This window comes from Triticum urartu, chromosome 2A (assembly GCF_056163025.1).
Source record: "Triticum urartu cultivar PI428250 chromosome 2A, HENAU_Tu73, whole genome shotgun sequence".
NCBI lineage: Eukaryota > Viridiplantae > Streptophyta > Magnoliopsida > Poales > Poaceae > Triticum > Triticum urartu.
Window position 1 is genome coordinate 125,284,670 of NC_141874.1, and position 21,935 is coordinate 125,306,604.

A 21,935-nucleotide genomic window follows, 5' to 3' on the forward strand; every position below is an offset into this window, starting at 1 on the left:
CCCTCGCTGTCAGCTCGGACCCACCGGAAGTGCCTCCTTATTACGCACAAAAAAATGAATACTCCCCCAGCTACCTGGGACCCACCTTGGTGGGAGGCTGACTTGTGGGCCTACTAAGTTGACGGGGACGAATGGCTTTGTCAACTTAGTCAATATGAACGATTCTAGCTCCAGTGACCGACGATGTCCATCCAACGGCCGTAGTGCTTCTTCAACCTCTGGTCTGCTTGCTCCAGCCGCCCAAAGAAGCGCCGGTCATGCCGCATGCTCCTGCCTCCCGTGGTCGGCTGTGCTGCCGCGGAGGCCTCACCGCCCCCTACTTTTCCCACCGCTGGCTAGGCCCTGCGGCGACGACAGCCTCACGCCGCAGCCGAACCAGTGAACCCTCGTACTCCTCTCCGCGCGGGCTTCCACTGCCGTGTCTTCCCCGGCTCCGCGTCGTCCCTTCCTAGTCCTCGCCGTCGTCCACCACCGTGGTGCTCTCCGCGCGGCGTGGTCAATGTGGTCAAGGAATGACTTCCATCGGAAGAGTACTGTACGTGGAGAGGCTGACAGCTGGGTCCACGGCCACAACCCAGTTTTTTTGTGATTTGCCAAGTAAGTCGCTTTGTCAGGCCTGTTGGGCAGCAAATCTTTCAAGACGAGGAGAGCTTTCATTTGGCTGGCCGAGAAAATGGCACATCAGTAATGAGAAATGGGTTCTACGTTTTTAAAACACATCAAACCGGCAATTAGTTTCAAATATCTTTTTTTATTTCGAGATTTTAAATTACATTATTTTTATGTGTGGAGAATTTGTTGGATTTTATATTGGTATACATTTATTTTTAAAATCAGTTTGAATGTGAGTCGAAATTTTGGGATTAAAAACAGTTCGGACCGCACCGAAATATGCAAAATTTCATATAATTTTTTAACCGTGGCCACAATATGGGTTGTAATGCTAACAAAAATAATATGGGCTCCAAAAAAATCTTAAGAATTAGCAAATGGGATGTAAATTATTAGAAATGATGGCAGATGGGTTGCATGATGTTTTCCACAGATTTGAGGCTTTCCTAAAAAAAGGTTGACGCACAAGCAGTGACTGTTGGATGTCCATCGAACGACCGTCGTGCTTCTTCAATCTCTGCTCTTCCTGCTCCAGCCTCTCAAACAAGCATCGCGGGACTGCCTGCGCCCTCCTTCCTGCGGCCGGCTGTGCTGCCGCGCAGGCCTCACTGCCCCATCGTACTCCCATCGCTGGCCTAGCCATCCCTCTACTCACCCACACCTGCGGTTATTATTCGGCGACGTCAGACGAACCAGTAAACCCTCGTACAGTCATACTCCCCTCCGCGTGGGAAACAACTGTCGAGTCTTCCCTGCCTCCGTATCGTCCCCTTCCTAGGCCTCGCCGTCGTCCACCGCCATGGTGCTCTCGGCGCGGCATGGTCAATGTGGTCAACGACCGACTTCCATCGGAAGATTACTGTGCATGGAGACGCTGACAGCTGGGTCCACGGCCGCAGCAAGGAACTGCCTCCTTATTACGCGCAAAATAATTATTCCTCCACCAGACAGCGGGGACCCACCGGACGGGCCACCGTATTTCGTGAAAAAATGTTTCCCCCTGACTGCTGGGACCCACCAGCTACACCTTCGCACGCAAGGAAGTGCATCCGGGAAAAAACAAAACAAAACGATTCGCCCCCCTGACTGTTGGGACCCACCAGCTACATCTTCGCACGCAAGGAAGTGCCTGATTGTCGGGACCCACCTGGTTGAAGCGTACGTAGTGTTGTCATTCTGGTCGCGAACGTGTACGTACATATATACTGGTGGATATAGAGGCACGCACGTGTCGTAGTAGAGGTGCGTACGTGTCATAGTAGAGGCGCGTACATAGCATGTACACGTACATACAGCAGCCAGGGTGCAAGAATGAAAATACGGCCACGTATGTGTACATACGGGCGGTGTCTCGAACGCCTACTCGCGCATACGTACGGCCTGGGCTCGTGTACATGGCTGGGTCAGAACGGAGAAACAGCATCGTCGTCGTGTTCATGGGGAGTCAACGGAATGCGGCGTGTTCATGGGGAGGCAACAAAATGCGTCGTGTTCATCGGGAGGCAACGGAACGCGTGGGAGCCAACCGACTGGGTCAGAACGGAATGCGTGGTCGTGTTCATCGGGAGGGATTGGACGGAACAGGCGATGGAAACGAGGCCTGGCGTACCGCAAAACGGAGGAAACGGCCTTGTGTTCGACCGGCCACGTTCGAAACGGGATCCTGTTCATCGGGAGGGGTCTGGCGTACCGCAAAACGGAGGAAACGGACCTCCTACGGTCGAAACGGGGGTCCTGTTGATCAGGAGGGGTGTGGCGTACCGCAAAATGGAGGAAAGGACCTCCTACGGTCGAAACGGGGGTCCTGTTCATCGGGAGGGGTGTGGCGTACCGCAAAACGGGACTCCACGAGATACTATTCATCTCCACCGTCGACCTCCTCCAGCCTCCACGGGCTCCTGTTCATCCAGCCTCCACCGCGTGCTACTCCACCAGCTACTGTTCAACCACCCCTCCACCGTCTACTGTTCAGCTACTGTTCAACCACCCCTCCACCGTCTACTGTTCATCCAGCCCTCCACACAACGGGGTCCTGTTCAACCACCCCTCCACGGGCACCCCTCCACCGTCTACTGTTCATCCAGCCCTCCACCACACCACGGGGTCCTGTTCATCCAGAGGCAATGCCACCGCTCACTGTTCATCCAACCCCCCCACCCCCCCGCAACACTCACTATTCATCCTAGAGGCAGCATCGATCGGCTTCAGTTAGCAGCAGTAGCGAAGGAATTGCTCGATCAGGTTCAGTTAACATCCATCGATCGATCGCTCGAGTTCAGTAACGCGTAGCCTGCAGTGCAATCGCTCGGGTTCAGTTAGAGCCCAACGCCTCGCACTCACGCACGTACGTGCACAAGAGAAACGCGCATCGCTCGGCCCCGACCTCCCACCGTAACCGGGAAATCCCCGAAATTTTCCTCCCCCTCGCTTCTACCACGGTTTTTTCCGTCATGGACGGCCCAAAGAATGTCATGCAGCTGTGTCTCCGGCCCGCCCAGGACGAAAAGCCCATTTTCTATCATTATTTTTTGTCATAGAAGTAGGAGCCCACCACATCTATGATGATACCGGGTTTTGTCACAATTATTGTCATAGAAGTGTCATATGTATGACAGAAAAAAATTTCGTTCGGCCCAAAATGTCACGAATGTGTCTTTTTTTTGTAGTGTATTGTGCTCCTCGAAGGTTTTAGGGTATATGGGTATATATGGGAGGAAGAAGTACGTCGATGGATCTGCGGGCTGTCCACGAGGCAGGGGGCGCGCCCAGGGGGGTGGGCGCGCCCCCACCCACGTGGGCAGCCCGGGAGTCTCCTGGTCCAACTCCGATACTCCGTGGGCTTCTTCTGGTCCAAAAATAAGTTCCATGAAGTTTCAGGTCAATTAAACTCCGTTTGATTTTCCTTTTCTGTGATACTCTAAGGAAAAAATAGAAACTAGCACTGGGCTCTGGGTTAATAGGTTAGTCCCAAAAATAATATAAAAGTGCATAATAAAGCCCATAAACATCCAAACCAGATAATATAATAGCATGGAACAATAAAAAATTATATATACATTGGAGACATATCAGCATCCCCAAGCTTAATTCCCTCTCGTCCTCGAGTAGGTAAATGATAAAAACAGAATTTTTGATGTGGAATGCTACCTAACATATTTTTCGTGGAATTGTCACGGCAGATGTCCTAGAGCAAGGACTTAGTCGTAGGGCCAGCGCACTAGGAATCTTAAAGGGGTTAATCGGGACAAAGGACACGAGAGAGTTTTATACTAGTTCGGCCCCTTACGATGAAGGTAAAAGCCTACGTCTAGTTGGGTTTGGTATTGCTGGGGTTTCGATCACCAAGAGGCTTAACTCGCCGGCTTGGTTATCGACTTGTTGTTTCTTACCCTAAACCGCTACCGGGTCGTCCCCTTATATACACGGGTTGACGCCATGTGGCCTACAGAGTCCCGGCCGGCTCATAATCGTGTCCGGCTCGGTGACTTTCTTTATATGTCTTTCTGTACAAGTATTTCCTCACATGTGGCATTTTACAATATCGGGATTTAAGCCGGCCCCTGACCTTTGGGCCTTCTATAAGACTTAATAAACTACAAACTTGGACGTTTACTGAACTTCTTGCATAACCCGCCATTGAAGCTGACCCGGCCCCTCCTGGGCGGGTCTCAGCTGATAGTAATATCCCCAACATTAGGCCCCAGGTTGACTCTGAACTTTGTTCTTTGTCAATCTTCAACACTTAGTCAGAATCCATCCTCTGTCTAAAAACTTCTGTAACCCGTCGTGACGTCATCTTTTGAATACACAAAAAACCTTCATGACGTCATCTTACAACGGATCTTTTAGTTTTTAATGCCTTCCAAGAATCGAGGCGTCTGTTTAGTTGGACAATTATTATTGGGTCTCCTTGATTTTCGTGCCCGCCTGTTCGCATACGCCCTTATAAATAGGCACGCGGCCGGTCCTTCCCATTCTCCTTTCTTCCTCATCTTCTTCCTCTCGCAACCTCCGTCGCTGCTCGAGCTCCGCCGCCGCCGCGACTCTCATCGTCGTCATCAAGCTTGGCCACTGCATCACCCTGAGTTCATCCAGAGAACGCGGCGACTTTTCGCGGTAGGCCTGCTTCCTGTAAGCTTTCCTCTCTCTCCCGTACCTAGATCCGTTTCTAGGTTTCACGAGTTCTTCAGTGTTCTTCATCTGTTCATCACTGGCCATCTTGTAGATCTTCTTCGCAACTTATTTTGATCTAGAAAAGAGATATAACTCGCGCGGTAGCTGTTTGGCATTCGTTTTTGATATCAGTAGATCCCTTTTACCTGAACAGATGCTTCGTTATAGTCGAAAAACTTCTCTATACTATGTTTTTTAGGTCTAGAATATTTCCCTTTTTGAAACAGCCCTTTGATCCAAAATGATAATAAGAACTTGGCGAAACTTGTTTATACCAACACTTAACTGAATTCTGCCTTCTGAGAAAATCTGTAGTCATGGCGGCTTACCACTCCGGCTTTGTTGTCCTTATATACCATTAGCCCTTAGTTAAACTGCCATTACTTGCTTTATAATTGACCATAGACTGAACCACCATATTGTTATTTATTTTTTAGTTCATTACTCATCATGCCGTCGAAGTCACCGACTGTCTGTAACTGGGTCCCTTCTTCCGTAACTGAGGAACGGTTAAAAGAATTCTTCATCATTGGGTTTCTGCCTTCAAAGAATGTCATGTCTTATCGTGCTCCTGACCCGGAGGAAGAACGTCCCAATCCGAAAGATGGAGAAGTGATTATCTTTACTGACCACATGAACCGGGGATTTTCACCACCCGGTTCAAAATTCTTCAGAGAGGTCCTTCATTTTTTCAAACTCCATCCTCAAGACCTTGGACCCAACTCTATTTCCAATATTTGTAACTTCCAAGTGCTCTATGAGGCGTATCTTCAGCAAGAGCCCACTATAGAATTGTTTAGAGAGTACTTTTATTTGAATCGCCAGAATCAATGCACCAACGGTTCTAGCTTAGAACTTGTAGGCATTTCAATTCAGTGCCGTCAGGGTGCTGTTTTTCCTCTCATCATCTTACCGAGCCACCCAAAAGATTGGAACCAAACTTGGTTTTATTGTCAGGATACTTCTCCAGCAAACGAGAAGCCTTTGCCGGGTTATCGCCCTAACCGTCTTGACTCCAAGTTCACCCTTCTGTATAAGCTTACTGTCGCTAAACATAGGAAGCTTCTTCCCTCCATTAGAAGAATGAATGGCTTATTGGGTAATGGTCTAACCAGAGTAGATCTGACCCGTTGTTGGATCTCATGGCGGGTTATCCCATTAAGTCGTCGATCTCAACTGATGTATGAATATGACGGTAGCCCAGACCACCCTCTTCGTCCCAGCCAAGTTGAACTCATCGAAGAAGACATTGTTTCGATGTCGACCCTTTTGGTAAATGTGTAACGCCCCGAGACCGATGTGCCAGGTGTCGACCAGTTATTCGCTGTTGTTGCATTGTCATTGCTTGCGTGTCATGCATTGCATATCATGTAATCATGCGCATTTCATTTGCATACGTGTTCGTCTCATGCATCCGAGCATTTTCCCCGTTGTCCGTTTTGCAATCCGGCGCTCCGTTCTCCTCCGGTGGTCATTTCTACCTTCTTCTCATGTGTGGGGATTAAACATTTCCGGATTGGACCGAGACTTGCCAAGCGGCCTTGGTTTACTACCGGTAGACCGCCTGTCAAGTTTCGTACCATTTGGACTTCGTTTGATGCCCCAACGGTTATCCGAGGGACCGAAAAGGCCTCGTGTGTGTTGCAGCCCAACACCCTTCCAAAGTAGCCCAAAACCCACGAAAACTCTCTCCATCATCTAGAGCATTCGATCACGATCGCGTGGCCGAAAACCGCACCTCATTTAGACTCTCCTAGCTCCCTCTACCTATAAATATGTGCACCCCGTCAAAATTCGCGGTCGAAACCCTAGCGTCTTCCTCCTCGCGCCGCCGGACATGTCCGACCGAGCCGGACATGTCCAGCCTCCACGTCGCCCCGGCCAATCATGGCTTGACACGTCGTCACCGCCGCCTCCCGCGCCAACCCCGCCGTGCCACGTGTCCGTGCCGCCCTGTCCTCACCGCGCCTCCCAGCCGCGCGGCCCGCCCAGGCCCGGGGCGAGCCCGCGGGGCCCATCCAGCGCCGCCCCGAGCGCCCGAGCCTCGCCGCCTCTTCTCCACCGGCGGCAGCCGCCGTTTGTCGTCTTCGCCGCGCCCCACCGCCACTGGCCATCGCCGAGCGCCGCCGCCTGCGCCCACTGGCCGCCGCCTCCGCCCTGCTCCTCCGCCGGCGCCGGCCCGCCTCCCCTCGCCGGCGCAGTAGCTCCGGCCACCGCGGCTCTGCGCCGCGTCGCCGTCCCGGAGCTCCGCCATCTCTGTCCGCCGCCGTCATCGTCCCTCCGGCGAGCTCCGCCACTGTTCCGGCGAACTCCGTCCGCGCCTCGGTTCACGTGCACGAACCCTAGATCAGAGATCTGAGAGAGGTTGACTTTTTCCCTAAGTCCCTGAGTTTTCCATGTTTCATATGCCCATGTTCATCATGTCGTAACTTTGCATCCGTAGCTCCGATTCATGCGTGTAGCATATCAAAATGTTCGTCTCAGAGAGCACATCATTTCATCTCATTGCATAATTTTCATTTGAGTTCATCTTGTTGCCCGAAATGCTGTTGGAAGAGTGCTATTTGAGTTAATTGTCAGATATGCTGCACCAAATAGCTATTTGTCATTTTTTGCCATGATTAATGTGTGCATGATATGCCCCTGAACTCTACATGAGTTTTGTTATATGCTTTGCCATCTTTCCAGAGGTGCCATCCATTTATTTTTTTGGTGTGTGTGGTGACTAGCACAAGCTTGCAAAGTAGTGCATTCGTTAATGCTGATTTCAAGGACTTAGCAATTCCAGCAAGTCCTTGATCTGTTTATCTCAATATGCCATATGTTCATGTTGTTTCCTAGTGATCCGTGCCTCTTTTGAGGATGATCAGTAAGGATGATTTGTTAATCTTGTCGTGCTCTATCCATCCATGTATTTGTTTGCAATTATGCAGCACCCTAGCTTGAGTCAATCGAGCTCTACTTTTGCTATTTCGTGAATCTGGGCAGATTGTCTACTTGTTAGCAATTTTGCCGAGGATGTTGTAGTTGATCCGTGCATGCTATGTTATTGTTCTTACCATGTCTAGCTTGTATAATGTGTATTCTTGATGGGTGCATGCTTAGATTGTCATGACTTGCTCTGTAGTGAGTACATCGAGCTTGTAAACATGCCTACTTGATATCTGTTTTCAGCATGCTCCAGTTTTCACTAAGTCTAAGAACTGATTATGTTTTTGCCATGTTCACATGCCTGCAATTGTATTTTCTGATCCCTTTTGGCTCAAGGTCACTAAGGGACTTTTGTTAAGCTCTTTGAGTAGCTCCATGCCATGCTTTACTTTGCCATATTCAGATCCTGTAGCATATAGTTTTCATGCTACAAAGAGTGCTATCTGATCTGAAATTCCAGACAAGTGTTAATTTCACTAAGTCTGAAATCTGTTTACCAAATGCATTTTTGCCATGCTTGTTTGAACCTGTTAATGGATGAATTGGCCGTAGCTCAGTGCTAGTCTTTTGTTAAGCATCTTAAATGGATCCCTGCCATGTATTTTGATGCCATGTTTGGGTGCTGTAGCATGTTCATCTTGTCGCATTTAGATGGCTACTTGCTGTAATCGTAGACCGGTGCCATATTTGAATTGCTTGCCATTTCCAAACCGTAGCTCCGATTCCGGCGTTCTTCATATCGTTTTCAAGCGTTTTCATCTCATATTTCCAGTGGCACACTTGGATTTCCAAGTTGAGGCCAGGTTCATTCATTCCTTTGCAATCATGCATATGCATCGCATACCGCATCCCGCATATCATACCATGTTCATGTGTTGGTTGTTTACTATGTTGTGTGCTTCTTTTCTGGTGTTTGCTTCTTCGGGTTGGTTCCGATAACGTCGCGTTGTGAGGACCCGTTCGTCTACGTTCCGTTTGTCTTCTTCATGGACTCGTTCTTCTTCCTTGCGGGATTTCAGGCAAGATGACCATACCCTCGAAATCACTTCTATCTTTGCTTGCTAGATGCTCGCTCTTTTGCTATGCCTATGCTATCATGCCTACCACTTGCTTATCATCCCTCCCAAATTGCCATGTTCAACCTCTAACCCACCATGTCCTAGCAAACCGTTGATTGGCTATGTTACCGCTTTGCTCAGCCCCACTTATAGCGTTGCTAGTTGCAGGTGAAGATTGGAGGTCGTTCCTTGTTGGAACATTATTTACTTGTTGGGATATCAGTATATTGCCATGTTATCTTAATGCATCTATATACTTGGTAAAGGGTGGAAGGCTCGGCCTAATGCCTAGTGTTTTGTTCCACTCTTGCCGCCCTAGTTTCCGTCATATCGGTGTTATGTTCCCGGATTTTGCGTTCTTACGCGGTTGGGTAATAATGGGAACCCCTTGATAGTTCGCCTAGAGTGAAACTCTTCCAGCAATGCCCAACATTGGTTTTACCATTCGCCACCTAGCCTTTTCTTTTCCCTTGGGGGTCGCGCGCCCAAGGGTCATCATTATTTTAAACCCACGGGCCAGTGCTCCTCTGAGTGTTGGTCCAACTTGTCAGCCGCCGGTGGCCACCAGGGGCAACTCTGGGCTAGCCTACCGGAAGTTTAGACAATCCGGTGTGCCCTGAGAAAGAGATATGTGCAGCTCCTATCGGGATTTGTCGGCACATTCGGGCGGTGTTGCTGGTTTAGTTTTACCCTGTCGAAATGTCTTGTAGAACTGGGATACCGAGTCTGATCGGAATGTCTCGGGAGGAGGTCTATTCCTTCGTTGACCATGAGAGCTTGTCATGGGCTAAGTTGGGACACCCCTGCAGGGATTTGAACTTTCGAAAGCCGTGCCCGCGATTATGGGCAGATGGGAATTTGTTAACGTCCGGTTGTAGAAAGCCTGAAGTTGACCTTAATTAAAATATATCAACAGCGTGTGTTACCGTGATGGTCTCTTTCCGGTGGAGTCCGGGAAGTGAACACGGTGTTGGAGTTATGCTTGACGTAGGTTGTTTTAGGATCACTTCTTGATCATAGATTTCTCGAACGTGCTTTGCCTTCTCTTCTCGCTCTCTTTTGCGTATGTTAGCCACCATATATGCTAGTCGCTTGCTGCAGCTCCGCCTCATACCTTTACCTTACCCATAAGCTTAAATAGTCTTGATCGCGAGGGTGTGAGATTGCTGAGTCCCCGTGACTCACAGATACTTCCAAAACCAGCTTGCAGGTGCCGATGAGTCCGTGCAGATGACGCAACCAAGCTCAGGAGGAGCTCGATGAAGATCGTGTCCTTTGTGTTGTTTCGTTCTAGTTGATCATTAGTGGAGCCCAGTTAGGGTCGATCGGGGACCTTGTCGCATTTGGGGTTCTTCTTTTGTTTTGGTTCCGTAGTCGGACCTTGATTGTATCTGTTTGATGTAATGCTTTATTTATGTAATTGTGTGAAGTGGCAATTGTAAGCCAACTATGTATCTCTTTCCCTTATGTATTACTTGGGTTGTGTGAAGATTACCTCACTTGCGACATTGCTTTCAATGCGGTTATCCCTCTAAGTCGTGCTTCGACACGTGGGAGATATAGCCGCATCGAGGGCGTTACAAGTTGGTATCAGAGCCTTCCCCGACCTTAGGAGCCCCCTGCTTGATCGAATAGCTGGCGTTGTTGAGTCTAGAAAAAATGTTTTGAGTCATTTAGGAATTATATATCGGAGAGTTTAAGAATTCTTTTTACTCCCCAGTCTCCTCATCGCTCTGGTAAGGCATCCTGACGTAGAGTTTTAACTATTCTCTTCTCAAATTTCACTAAAAAAATTAGGATCACACGGGTATCTTGGAATCATTCCGATGGTTTTGTGATGAGAACATTGTTCTTGGTGCCTCCTGTCATTTAGGGGTTGTGGCAGTGTCCCACGGAGTTGAGCTCTGAGGTGTTGTCGTCACAATTTTATCGTTGCAATTCTGGAATACCTGAGTTTAGTATGCCAACATCGGAAATCTCCTTTATGCAGTTCGTTGGTGAGATAACCTCGACGCCACCCAGTACTGGGGTGGGAGTTCGGGAGTATTGCCATAACTCGTATAACGGATGCTTTTCGAAGGTTGAGGTAGATGATTTCCGAAGTTTTTCTCGGTTATGTGTTGAAGGATGGATACAGCTAGATGTAGGATTTGCTAGTTTTGGGTGAGATATTATGCTTCCCCTGTATCCCCAACACCTGATTGCATAACTGGGAAAATTTCAGGAGTTTATAAGTGGGAATTCAAGTAGCTCTTAGGATATCTTTCCAACAGATGTATGATATGAAGTTGAGGTTCGACGTCTAGTGGTCCGCCTATTCACGGTCGGTTTTACAGTGGTCTCGTTGTGTCTTAAAGAGTCCTTGGCTATGCCAACTCGGGGATGCTTCGTATGTCATGTGCACTGCCTTGTACATGATGGTGCTGTACGGTCGAGCCCGTGTAGGCCCCATAACGAGAACTTCGGACGAAATCTCTATCATATGTTTGTTCCGGCTTATTCCGCAAGCCAATCCTTTGTTTTGTTTTTCAGTTGTGGTATTCGAGTTGCTTCGAAGTCAAATGTTGATTCCATACCTTTCCTAAACGGTGTTCTCATATTTCTATGTGGATACCAATCCTTCTTGATAATCGAGATTGTCATGTAAATCCTGTTCAACCGGTGTGTTTCTCTTCAAGTGGATCCGATCATTTCAACATCCGCAAGATCAAGTATCAGTTCTTCTCAACGGTGTTTGTTTCATCCATCTCCAAGTTGCCTTTGTTTTTCCCGCCCACCCACCCTTTTTCTTCAAGGACTAAGATTTCTTAATGAATTATCCATCTTATTCATGTGAAGCCTCTTCTTTCTTTTCAATCAATGTTCTTACCCGGTGATGCTCATGAAGATTTTAACGGAGTTTCTAGTTCACCATTATTCATTCTTTTTTCTTCTCCGGTGGAACCAAGTCAAGCTTTGTGGATCATATCATTTTTCCTCGTTTCAAATACCTTTTTCTTACCGGTGCACCTCTTTATCATTCCACTTCTCGCTATTTATTGTTCCGGAGTGCTCAAGATATCTCAAAGATTCGTGTTTCCACTCTACATTCGTTCAAGCTCTTTCGAGGATGATCTCATTCAAGTCATTTAATTCAACTGGTGCAACCTCTATTTAAATCATTCAACGGTGTTTCTCTTGAGTGGGCCCTAACCCACAGGTCTATTCCCAGGATCTTACCTGACTCTTCTTATTTCCCGGAGATATCCTCAAATTTCTTTTCAAAGTTTGACGTAAGAATGAATTATCATCAGTCAAATGTACTTCTCCAAGATCTTTCAAATTCTTTTCATCGTTGGCTCAACCTCTTCGTTTTGATTCTTCTGGAGTGTCTAAATAATTCTTGGTGGTGTTTCTCGTCATCATTTGAAGACCGAAGAAGAGTTTTTCCTCCATATCTTATCCGCTCTCTCAGAGATTCATGGTTCTAGTTCGAGGCCATCCTCTCATAATTGTTCATGAGAATTCTTTTCACCCATCCGGAGCATTTCATGAGTTGTTTTCCATTTCTTTCCTCCGAAGGCCATCTTTTCAAATATTATTCATTTCAGCTGGCATCTCACATTTTCCAAATCTTACCGGTGCATCGTTCAAGTGATCTTTAATCGGCTCATGATCTCTTCGTTCTCATGTTTCTAAATCCTCTCAATCTCTGTTCATTTTATAATTCTTCCCGGTGTTTTCTTTATCTTTACTTCAATCGTTTTCAATTCTTACGGTGGTTCGTTCAAGATCTCTCTTCCGTATCAATTCATTCGTTCTTTTCAATCCCGACCGGTGATTTGTTGAAGACCTTCTCAAGTTGGCGCTATATCTGTCTTAATGCTCTCTACGAGAATAAGTAGTATGTCAAATCCGCTGCTTGTCATCAATTTAAATTGGTGAAGGATACGCATAATGTAATTCTTATTCTTGTTCCATCCAAGTGATTAATTCTTTATTCCGAAACCTCATCAAAAGTCTTTTAATCTCAATTGTTCATCTTCTCTTTTTCCCGGAGTTCCAACCTCTTTCAATTATATCACCATGGAGATTCATCTAAATCGTTACAAGGATTCACCATGTGTTTTCAACTTCTCTTTCTTTTCGTTTGATCTTCCTTTTGTTTTCCGGAGTTCTTCATGGAGGCTCAACATGATGGTTCATCAAGGAGTTAATTCCTTTTCGAAGTGTTCATCAACATTCTTTTCTAAGGAACTCAAGTATTCTTCTTCGTGTAATCCGGAGTGCAATTCTTTCACGCATATCTTTGAAGATGGTATTATGTCATTCTTGATAATTTGAGTTCAGGTTTCATGATTCACATGTTGTGAAGAATGAGATATTTTAAATCCATTAATCTCGTCATTGGAGTTATCTTGGGTTATATTTCACCTAAAGCCTTCTCTAAGGTTTGTTGCTATTATGGTGCTCATAAATGACACAAGTTCTTCTTTTATCCTCCCGGACATATAGCTTTCTCGTCGCCTTGTTCTTATCAATCTAATTCTTTCCCGTGAGTGGCAGGTTGTCACCTCATAATTCGAGATGTATTCCATAAGACCATATCAAGCTCATTCTTTTCGTTGTTGGTTTTCCAACAACTCCGTTCGACCCTTCTCCTAAGGATGCCTTCTCAAGCTCTTTTTGGCAGAAGTTGACTTTTTCTTCTCCTTTTTCCTATTTCAATTACCTATCTTCTATCCTTTTGTTCCGGAGGCATCGCGATGTTGTTCTTTTCATCCATGATCTCATGTTGTCAAAAATCATGTTCTTTTCATGCCTATCCATTTAACCGGAGTGTTGTGCCCTTTTGCTCAAGTTCTTTTTGCCTTATCAAGCCATGCATCTCTTTTCTACCGGGGTGCTGTCCGAATTTGTTATTCCTAGTTACTCTTCTCTACCGGAGTGCTTTCAACTTTGTTCTCCTTCGTTGTATTATTCTTTCAAATTGCTTAACCTCGCAAGGTTCTTTGGTTTCACTCGTTTGTCATAAGAAGCAACTTAGTTACATCTTCTCTTTCTTTTCCGTTTTTCCCTCCGGTGCCATTCTAGATCTCAGGACGAGATCCTCTCGTAGTGGTGGAGTGTTGTAACGCCCCGAGACCGATGTACCAGGTGTCGTCCAGTTATTCGCTGTTGTTGCGTTGTCATTGCTTGGGTGTCATGCATTGCATATCATGTCATCATGCGCATTTCATTTGCATACGTGTTCGTCGAATGCATCCGAGCATTTTCCCCGTTGTCCGTTTTGCAATCCGGCGCTCCGTTCTCCTCCGGTGGTCATTTCTACCTTCTTATCGTGTGTGGGGATTAAAAATTTCCGGATTGGACCAAGACTTGCCAAGCGGCCTTGGTTTACTACCGGTAGACAGCCTGTCAAGTTTCGTACCATTTGGACTTCGTTTGATGCCCCAACGGTTAACCGAGGGACCAAACAGGCCTCGTGTGTGTTGCAGCCCAACACCCTTCCAAAGTGGCTGAAAACCCACCAAAACTCTCTCCATCATCTAGAGCGTTCGATCATGATCGCGTGGCCGAAAACCGCACCTCATTTGGACTCTCCTAGCTCCCTCTACCTATAAATATGTGCACCCCATCAAAATTCACGGTCGAAACCCTAGCGTCTTCCTTCTCGCGCCGCCGGACATGTCCGACCGAGCCGGACATGTCCAGCCTCCACGTCGCCCCGGCCAATCACGGCTTGACACGTCGTCACCGCCGCCTCCCGCGCCAACCCCACCGTGCCACGTGTCCGTGCCGCCCTGTCCTCACCGCGCCTCCCAGCCGCGCGGCCCGTCCAGGTCTGGGGCGAGCCCGCAGGGCCCATCCAGCGCCGCCCCGAGCGCCTGAGCCTCACCGCCTCTTCTCCGCCGGCGGCAGTCGCCGTTCGTCGTCTTCGCCGCGCCCCACCGCCACTGGCCATCGCCGAGCGCCGCCGCCTGCGCCCACCGGCCGCCGCCTCCGCCCTGCTCCTCCGCCGGCGCCGGCCCGCCTCCCCTCGCCGGCGCAGCAGCTCCGGCCACCGCGGCTCTGCGCCGCCTCACTGTCCCGGAGCTCCGCCATCTCCGGCCGCCGCCGTCACCGTCCCTCCGGCGAGCTCCGCCACTGTTCCAGCAAACTCTGTCCAGAAAAGATTGGAGGTCGTTCCTTGTTGGAACATTATTTACTTGTTGGGATATCAGTATATTGCCATGTTATCTTAATGCATCTATATACTTGGTAAAGGGTGGAAGGCTCGGCCTAATGCCTAGTGTTTTGTTCCACTCTTGCCGCCCTAGTTTCCGTCATATCGGTGTTATGTTCCCGGATTTTGCGTTCTTACGCGGTTGGGTAATAATGGGAACCCCTTGAAAGTTCGCCTAGAGTGAAACTCTTCCAGCAATGCCCAACATTGGTTTTACCATTCTCCACCTAGCCTTTTCTTTTCCCTTGGGGGTCGCGCGCCCAAGGGTCATCATTATTTTAAACCCACGGGCCAGTGCTCCTCTGAGTGTTGGTCCAACTTGTCAGCCGCCGGTGGCCACCAGGGGCAACTCTGGGCTGGCCTACCGGAAGTTTAGACAATCCGGTGTGCCCTGAGAAAGAGATATGTGCAGCTCCTATCGGGATTTGTTGGCACATTCGGGCGGTGTTGCTGGTTTAGTTTTACCCTGTCAAAATGTCTTGTAGAACTGGGATACCGAGTCTGATCGGAATGTCTCGGGAGGAGGTCTATTCCTTCGTTGACCGTGAGAGCTTGTCATGGGCTAAGTTGGGACACCCCTGCAGGGATTTGAACTTTCGAAAGCCGTGCCCGCGGTTATGGGCAGATGGGAATTTGTTAACGTCCGGTTGTAGAAAGCCTGAAGTTGACCTTAATTAAAATATATCAACAGCGTGTGTTACCGTGATGGTCTCTTTCCGGCGGAGTCCGGGAAGTGAACACGGTGTTGGAGTTATGCTTGACGTAGGTTGTTTTAGGATCACTTCTTGATCATAGATTTCTTGAACATGCTTTGCCTTCTCTTCTCGCTCTCTTTTGCATATGTTAGCCACCATATATGCTAGTCGCTTGCTGCAGCTCCGCCTCATACCTTTACCTTACCCATAAGCTTAAATAGTCTTGATCGCGAGGGTGTGAGATTGCTGAGTCCCCGTGACTCACAGATACTTCCAAAACCAGCTTGCAGGTGCCGATGAGTCCGTGCAGATGACGCAACCAAGCTCAGGAGGAGCTCGATGAAGATCGTGTCCTTTGTGTTGTTTTGTTCTAGTTGATCAGTAGTGGAGCCCAGTTGGGGTCGATCGGGGACCTTGTCGCATTTGGGGTTCTTCTTTTGTTTTGGTTCCGTAGTCGGACCTTGATTGTATCTGTTTGATGTAATGCTTTATTTATGTAATTGTGTGAAGTGGCGATTGTAAGCCAACTATGTATCTCTTTCCCTTATGTATTACTTGGGTTGTGTGAAGATTACCTCACTTGCGACATTGCTTTCAATGTGGTTATGCCTCTAAGTCGTGCTTCGACACGTGGGAGATATAGCCGCATCGAGGGCGTTACAAAATGGGAAGTACGAAGATTGCAGTATTGTTGGGTTAAGTCCCTTCTGCAAGATTAATCCGATGCCAGAAGTAAGTACATTCTGATCTCTTTTTTTCTGTGTTTTGCCAGGCTTTTAGTACTTAATACTGATCTTTCTTCTTGTCTTTACAGGCCAATTCTGACTTCTGGAAGGTGAAATATGATCACGAAGCTGCCAAGAAGGCGAAACTCGCCGCCATGAACGCCAAGAAAACAGCCCGGAAATCCAAGAAGAAGAAGAAGAAGAAAACCACTGCTGAAGATTTAATGAAGCTTGATGACTCGTCTGACTCGGAGGTAGCCCTTGACTCCCTTGGCCAATTTTTTAACACTCTTATTGACACTGATCCTTACCAGGATGACACTGGGGCCAGTCAGGCTGAGGAAGTAGAGGTAACTATTATTTCCTCCGACTCAGAGCCCTTACCAAGACACAAAGTTCGTCGAGTGATCCGTAAAGTAAGGTTTTCTAACCCTTTAGCTCACTTGGATCCCAACTTTCATTTGAAAAAACAGCAACATGAAAGCTGCCATGAAGTTGGAATTGAGGTTGAACCGGCTATTGTCCTTCAACAGACTCCTCAGAAACGCCCGAACGAGGTTTAATTGTTACTGTCTTTAACCCGTTTTGATGAATCCTGCTCCTTGTATTTTCTTTAACTCCTTTCATTTACCTTTTCAGGAGGTGTCTCGTTCTTTGGGCGACTCTTCACAAACACAATTTCCGGCTTTCAAGACTGCTCTTGGGTAATTAAAAACCCTCTTTTCTTCCGAGTTTGATCAATTGTTATCTTAATGCTGATCATTCTAAGATATTTTTCTTCAGTGATCAAGCTAAGTCCAAAAAAGCAAAGGCAACAAAACCAATGGAAGATCCGCCAGTACTAGCATCTGGGCGGGCTAGGCCACCTTCTCCATTGACTGTCGCCCTAGAAGACTCGCCTATTGTTCATGAAGCAAATCCTCTAGAGCCATCCCTTGTCAAGAACACTACTAACTCTTCTGCAACTGGTCCATCAAGCTCAACCAGCCCACCGTATCCCCATGTTCAAGATGTTCAAATTACTAGGAGCCGCTATGTTGAGCCGGGGAATCCGACGGTTTTGGCACGGTGCGCCGCTAAGCAAGAAGCTTTGGAGAGGCGGAAGGTTCATCTTGATGTTGCCAATTATGACCGTCTTAACGCCAGTGATATCTTATCCGGCTATCTTAGTCATGTACACTCCAGTCGTGATTCTGAGATTGAGATGGTCAAGCAGCTTCAATTGAAGTATGAGGTATGTAACTTCCGGTTTATCAACATTCCTTCAGCCCCCAAGTCTGTAGATTATGAGAGAAACAGAATAACCTATAGACTTACAATATAGACTGATACTTTTACCTCTGAATCTTTGCTTGATATTAGTAGAACAAGACTTCATCCGTAGTCCCCAAGGACCGGTTTATTTAATCATTAATGAATCGGTACTTCAGAATTGAACGCCATCTGTAAAATACTTAATATTCCGGTTTAAACTTGAAAAACTTGCTGAACTGCGTGCATTAGCCCCCAAGTGCCAAGTGTTGTTACTTTGTAAAGGACTTGGGACTTCAAATATGTTGGTAGAGTCGTAAAAATTTGATTTGACATACATTAGCCCCCAAGTGTCAAGTGGTTTATTCATAAAGTATTTGAGACTTGAATCTTTGAAATTGGATACTGGAATTTGAAGCCAAGTCTTGATTTATCTGAATGTGTTCACAGAATGCATTGTCTGAACTGAACTCCCAATTGACTGATACAAAGACTCGGCTAGCGAACCAGGAATCAGAAATTAAATCTTCCACCTCCCAACTGCAAATAAGTCTTTCTGAAACGGAGAAGTTGAAGACTGACTTTGTTGTCAAAGAGAAAACATGGGTAGATGAGAAGATACTTCTGACCCGGCGAGCTGAGATAGCCGAAATAGCTCTGAAGGAAATTTCAACTGAACTGAACAGTTTAAAAGGCTGGGTGTCTCAGATGGTCGCTGCTATCTTTGGTAAGCTTCCTGATTTGATCTTTCATATGTGTTTCCTGTCAAGCCGGAATATGATCCGTTAACTGACTCTGTGAAAAATGCGTGTAGGTCCGCGAAGTAAGAATCTAGACCAAGACCCGTTGATTAAGATGAAAGCCGTATACACTTTAACTGCACAATTGTATATCGGTGTGCAACGAGCTCTAGCAGCCATCTCTCCTACTAATCAAGGGTCTAACTGGATCAGTGACGTCCTGAAGAGGATGTCCATTCTCCCTGCCAGATTCCAAGAGGTGAAACGCTCCTGCGCGCAAGCCGGAGCTTTGACTGCCCTAAGCCACTCCAAGGCTTGGGTACCGGATCTAGACCCGGCAGACGTGGCAAGGGGTTATCCTACCGTGAAGGAGGACGGGTCTCCTTTTGATCAGGATGACTTTATAGCCTGCGTCCGTGAAGTCCGGCCTCAGGCAACTAGCCTTGGAGATGACACCAATGTGGACAAGTATCAACCGGGTTTTGACAGTGAAAATAGGAAGATGGCCCCTCCTTCCTATAAAGTAACCGACTTGATCCCACCGCTGAGAGAAGACACATTTGCCCCGGAGGTTGATCCGGTCGGCCTGATTGATGATGAAGCTGAATTTGTTGCCATGAATGGCTATGACTGGTCAAAACCCAACTTCCAGCAGATTCAAGATGTTGAGTCGGTGAGGGAAGGACAATGATCATCTTCATGGGCTTTAGAAAGCCTTGTAATAGCTTTAGCTGTTAAAAACACCGCATGTTTGCTTATGCCATCGCGCATAAAATGCTTCTATGTGAATCTGTGCTTCCGGGTGCCAATGTTTTAATGATTTTCTTATGCCTTGTTTAACACTTGTCTCTGCAATGTTTAAACTCTGTTCTTGTGAACACAAGGAAAAAGGAAAGACCTGGCAAGGCGGTTTAGAAACAACTGGGTTTAAACACCTCTTTTACAGCCCATATTTCCACCTCAAAAAACAGAGACAAATATAAATAAAGGATAAGGTTTAATACCAACTCTGAAGTTAACGCATCCGATAAGCGCGTGTAAGTAAAAACCATACCTTGTCCTTGGTGATCCTTAGATCGCCGGTTCAAATAAATCGGGTGATGAATTTGAGAATTCAATATAAAAGTTGAGACTCCTTGTACATTCAATAATCATCATATCTCAGTAGCTCGTACCTTCGGATCCTTAGACCACCGGCTTGGATAACCCGGGCAGCTGTGTTGTCCGATAACTTAGCCGGCGAAGAGAGTAAGGCCATCTCATTTGTAATATTGAAGCAACAAAAACTCAAAGGCAAGCAACAGATAACAAACATAATTTTAACTCTGTATTTAAAAGATTGGGGGTTTCTGATTCGAATACGATCAGTAAACCAGACCAAAGGGGTTAAGCTATGGTTTGAATACGACCATATAGCCCCCAGTGGCTTTGGCGTTGTGCCGATCAAGAGGTTACCAACAACTATGTTCTCTTTGGTTTGAATACGACCTATGTTTGAACAGGAAGCCCCCAAATTACCTTGAGAGGTTTTTAACGACCCTGATTCCAATACGATCCAAGTCGGCTCAAAAGGGGTTAAGCTATGATTCGGATACGATCAAGAAGCCCCCAAGTGAGTTTGGCCTTGAGCCGATCAAAAGGGTTACAACAGCTATGTTCTCTTTGGTTCGAATACGACCTATGTTTGAACAGGAAGCCCCCAAGTGACCATGATATTTACAGCTAGATTCGAATACGATCATAAGCCGGACTAGAAAAAGGTTAAACTTGATTCAAATATGATCAGCTCCTTAATAGTCATTTGTGTAAAAGTAATAAAGATGCATAATCTTTGAAAAGAAAAGAGACCGATGGTCTTACTTTATTGCTTATCATCGTATATACAGGATGAACGTATGTACAGGATGAGAGCCGGTGGCTTAGGTATAGTACGGCCAAAGTTGAGCAATGTTCCACGGCCGGCAGGTCTCCTCTTCTGACTTACGTGAGTCTGCATGCTCTCGAACGTCAATGAGGTAATAAGACCCGTTGTTTAAATTTTTACTGACCACAAAGGGTCCTTCCCAAGGTGGGGATAACTTGTGTGCATCTGAAAGATCTTGGATGAGCCGGAGCACCAAGTCGCCTTCCTGAAAAGTCCTGGTCTTAACCCGGCGGCTGTGATAACGACGCAGGTCCTATTGATAGATTGCTGATCGTGCTGCTGCTAAGTCTCTTTCTTCATCCAACAAGTCAAGCGCATCCTGTCTGGCTTTTTCATTGTTAGCTTCAACATAAGCCGCCACACGGGGCGAGTCATGACGGATGTCACTAGGCAATACCGCTTCTGCCCCATAAACCATGAAGAAGGGTGTGTAACCCGTAGACCTGTTGGGTGTAGTATTGATGCTCCATAACACTGAAGGCAACTCCTCTACCCAACAACCCGACGTTCGCTGTAAAGGAACCATAAGCGGGGTTTTAGCCCTTTTAGAATTTCCTGATTGGCTCTCTCAGCTTGACCATTGGATTGAGGATGAGCTACAGAAGAAACATCAAGCCGGATGTGCTCTCGCTGACAAAACTCTTCCATAGCCCCTTGGGATAGATTGGTGCCATTGTCCGTGATAATACTGTGTGGAAAACCGAAATGGAAGATTATTTTCTTCATGAACTGAACCGCCGTGGCTGCATCACACTTACTCACAGGCTCTGCCTCAACCCATTTAATGAACTTATCAACAGCCACCAGGAGATGTGTCTTCTTGTCCTTAGACCTTTTGAAAGGTCCCACCATGTCAAGCCCCCAGACTGCAAACGGCCAAGTGATTGGAATCATCCGGAGCTCTTGAGCCAGCACATGCGCCCGTCGTGCGAATTTCTGACATCCGTCACATCTACTAACTAGATCCTCTGCATCAGCGTGAGCCGTCAGCCAGTAAAAACCGTGACGAAATGCCTTGGCCACCACAGATTTTGACCCGGCGTGATGACCACAAACACCTTCATGGATCTCATGAAGGATTTCTTGACCTTCTTCAGGGGAAACACGCCGTTGAAACGCTCCAGAAACACTGCGACGAAATAACTCTCCATCTGAAATCATCATGGACTTAGACCGCCGGGTTATCTGTTGAGCCAGGGTCTCATCCGCTGGCAATTCTCCCGGGTCATGTAAGCCAAGAACGGCACCGTCCAATCTGGGATGACATGAAGAGCCGCCACCAACTGCACCTCCGGGTCAGGAACAGCTAAATCTTCTTCTGTGGGCAATTTGACAAAGGGGTTATGCAAAACATCTAAAAAGGTGTTGGGTGGTACCGGCTTACGTTGAGACCCCAGCCATCTCAAAGCATCAGCTGCTTCGTTCTTTCGACGGTCAATGTGTTCCACCTGATAGCCTTTAAAATATCCCGCAACAGCATTGACCTCTCGGTGATAAGCCGCCATGAGAGCGTCTTTGGAATCCCACTTGCCAGACACCTGCTGAACCACTAGATCCGAATCACCAAGACATCTGACCCGGCTCAAGCTCATCTCCATTGCCACTCGAAGACCATGGAGCA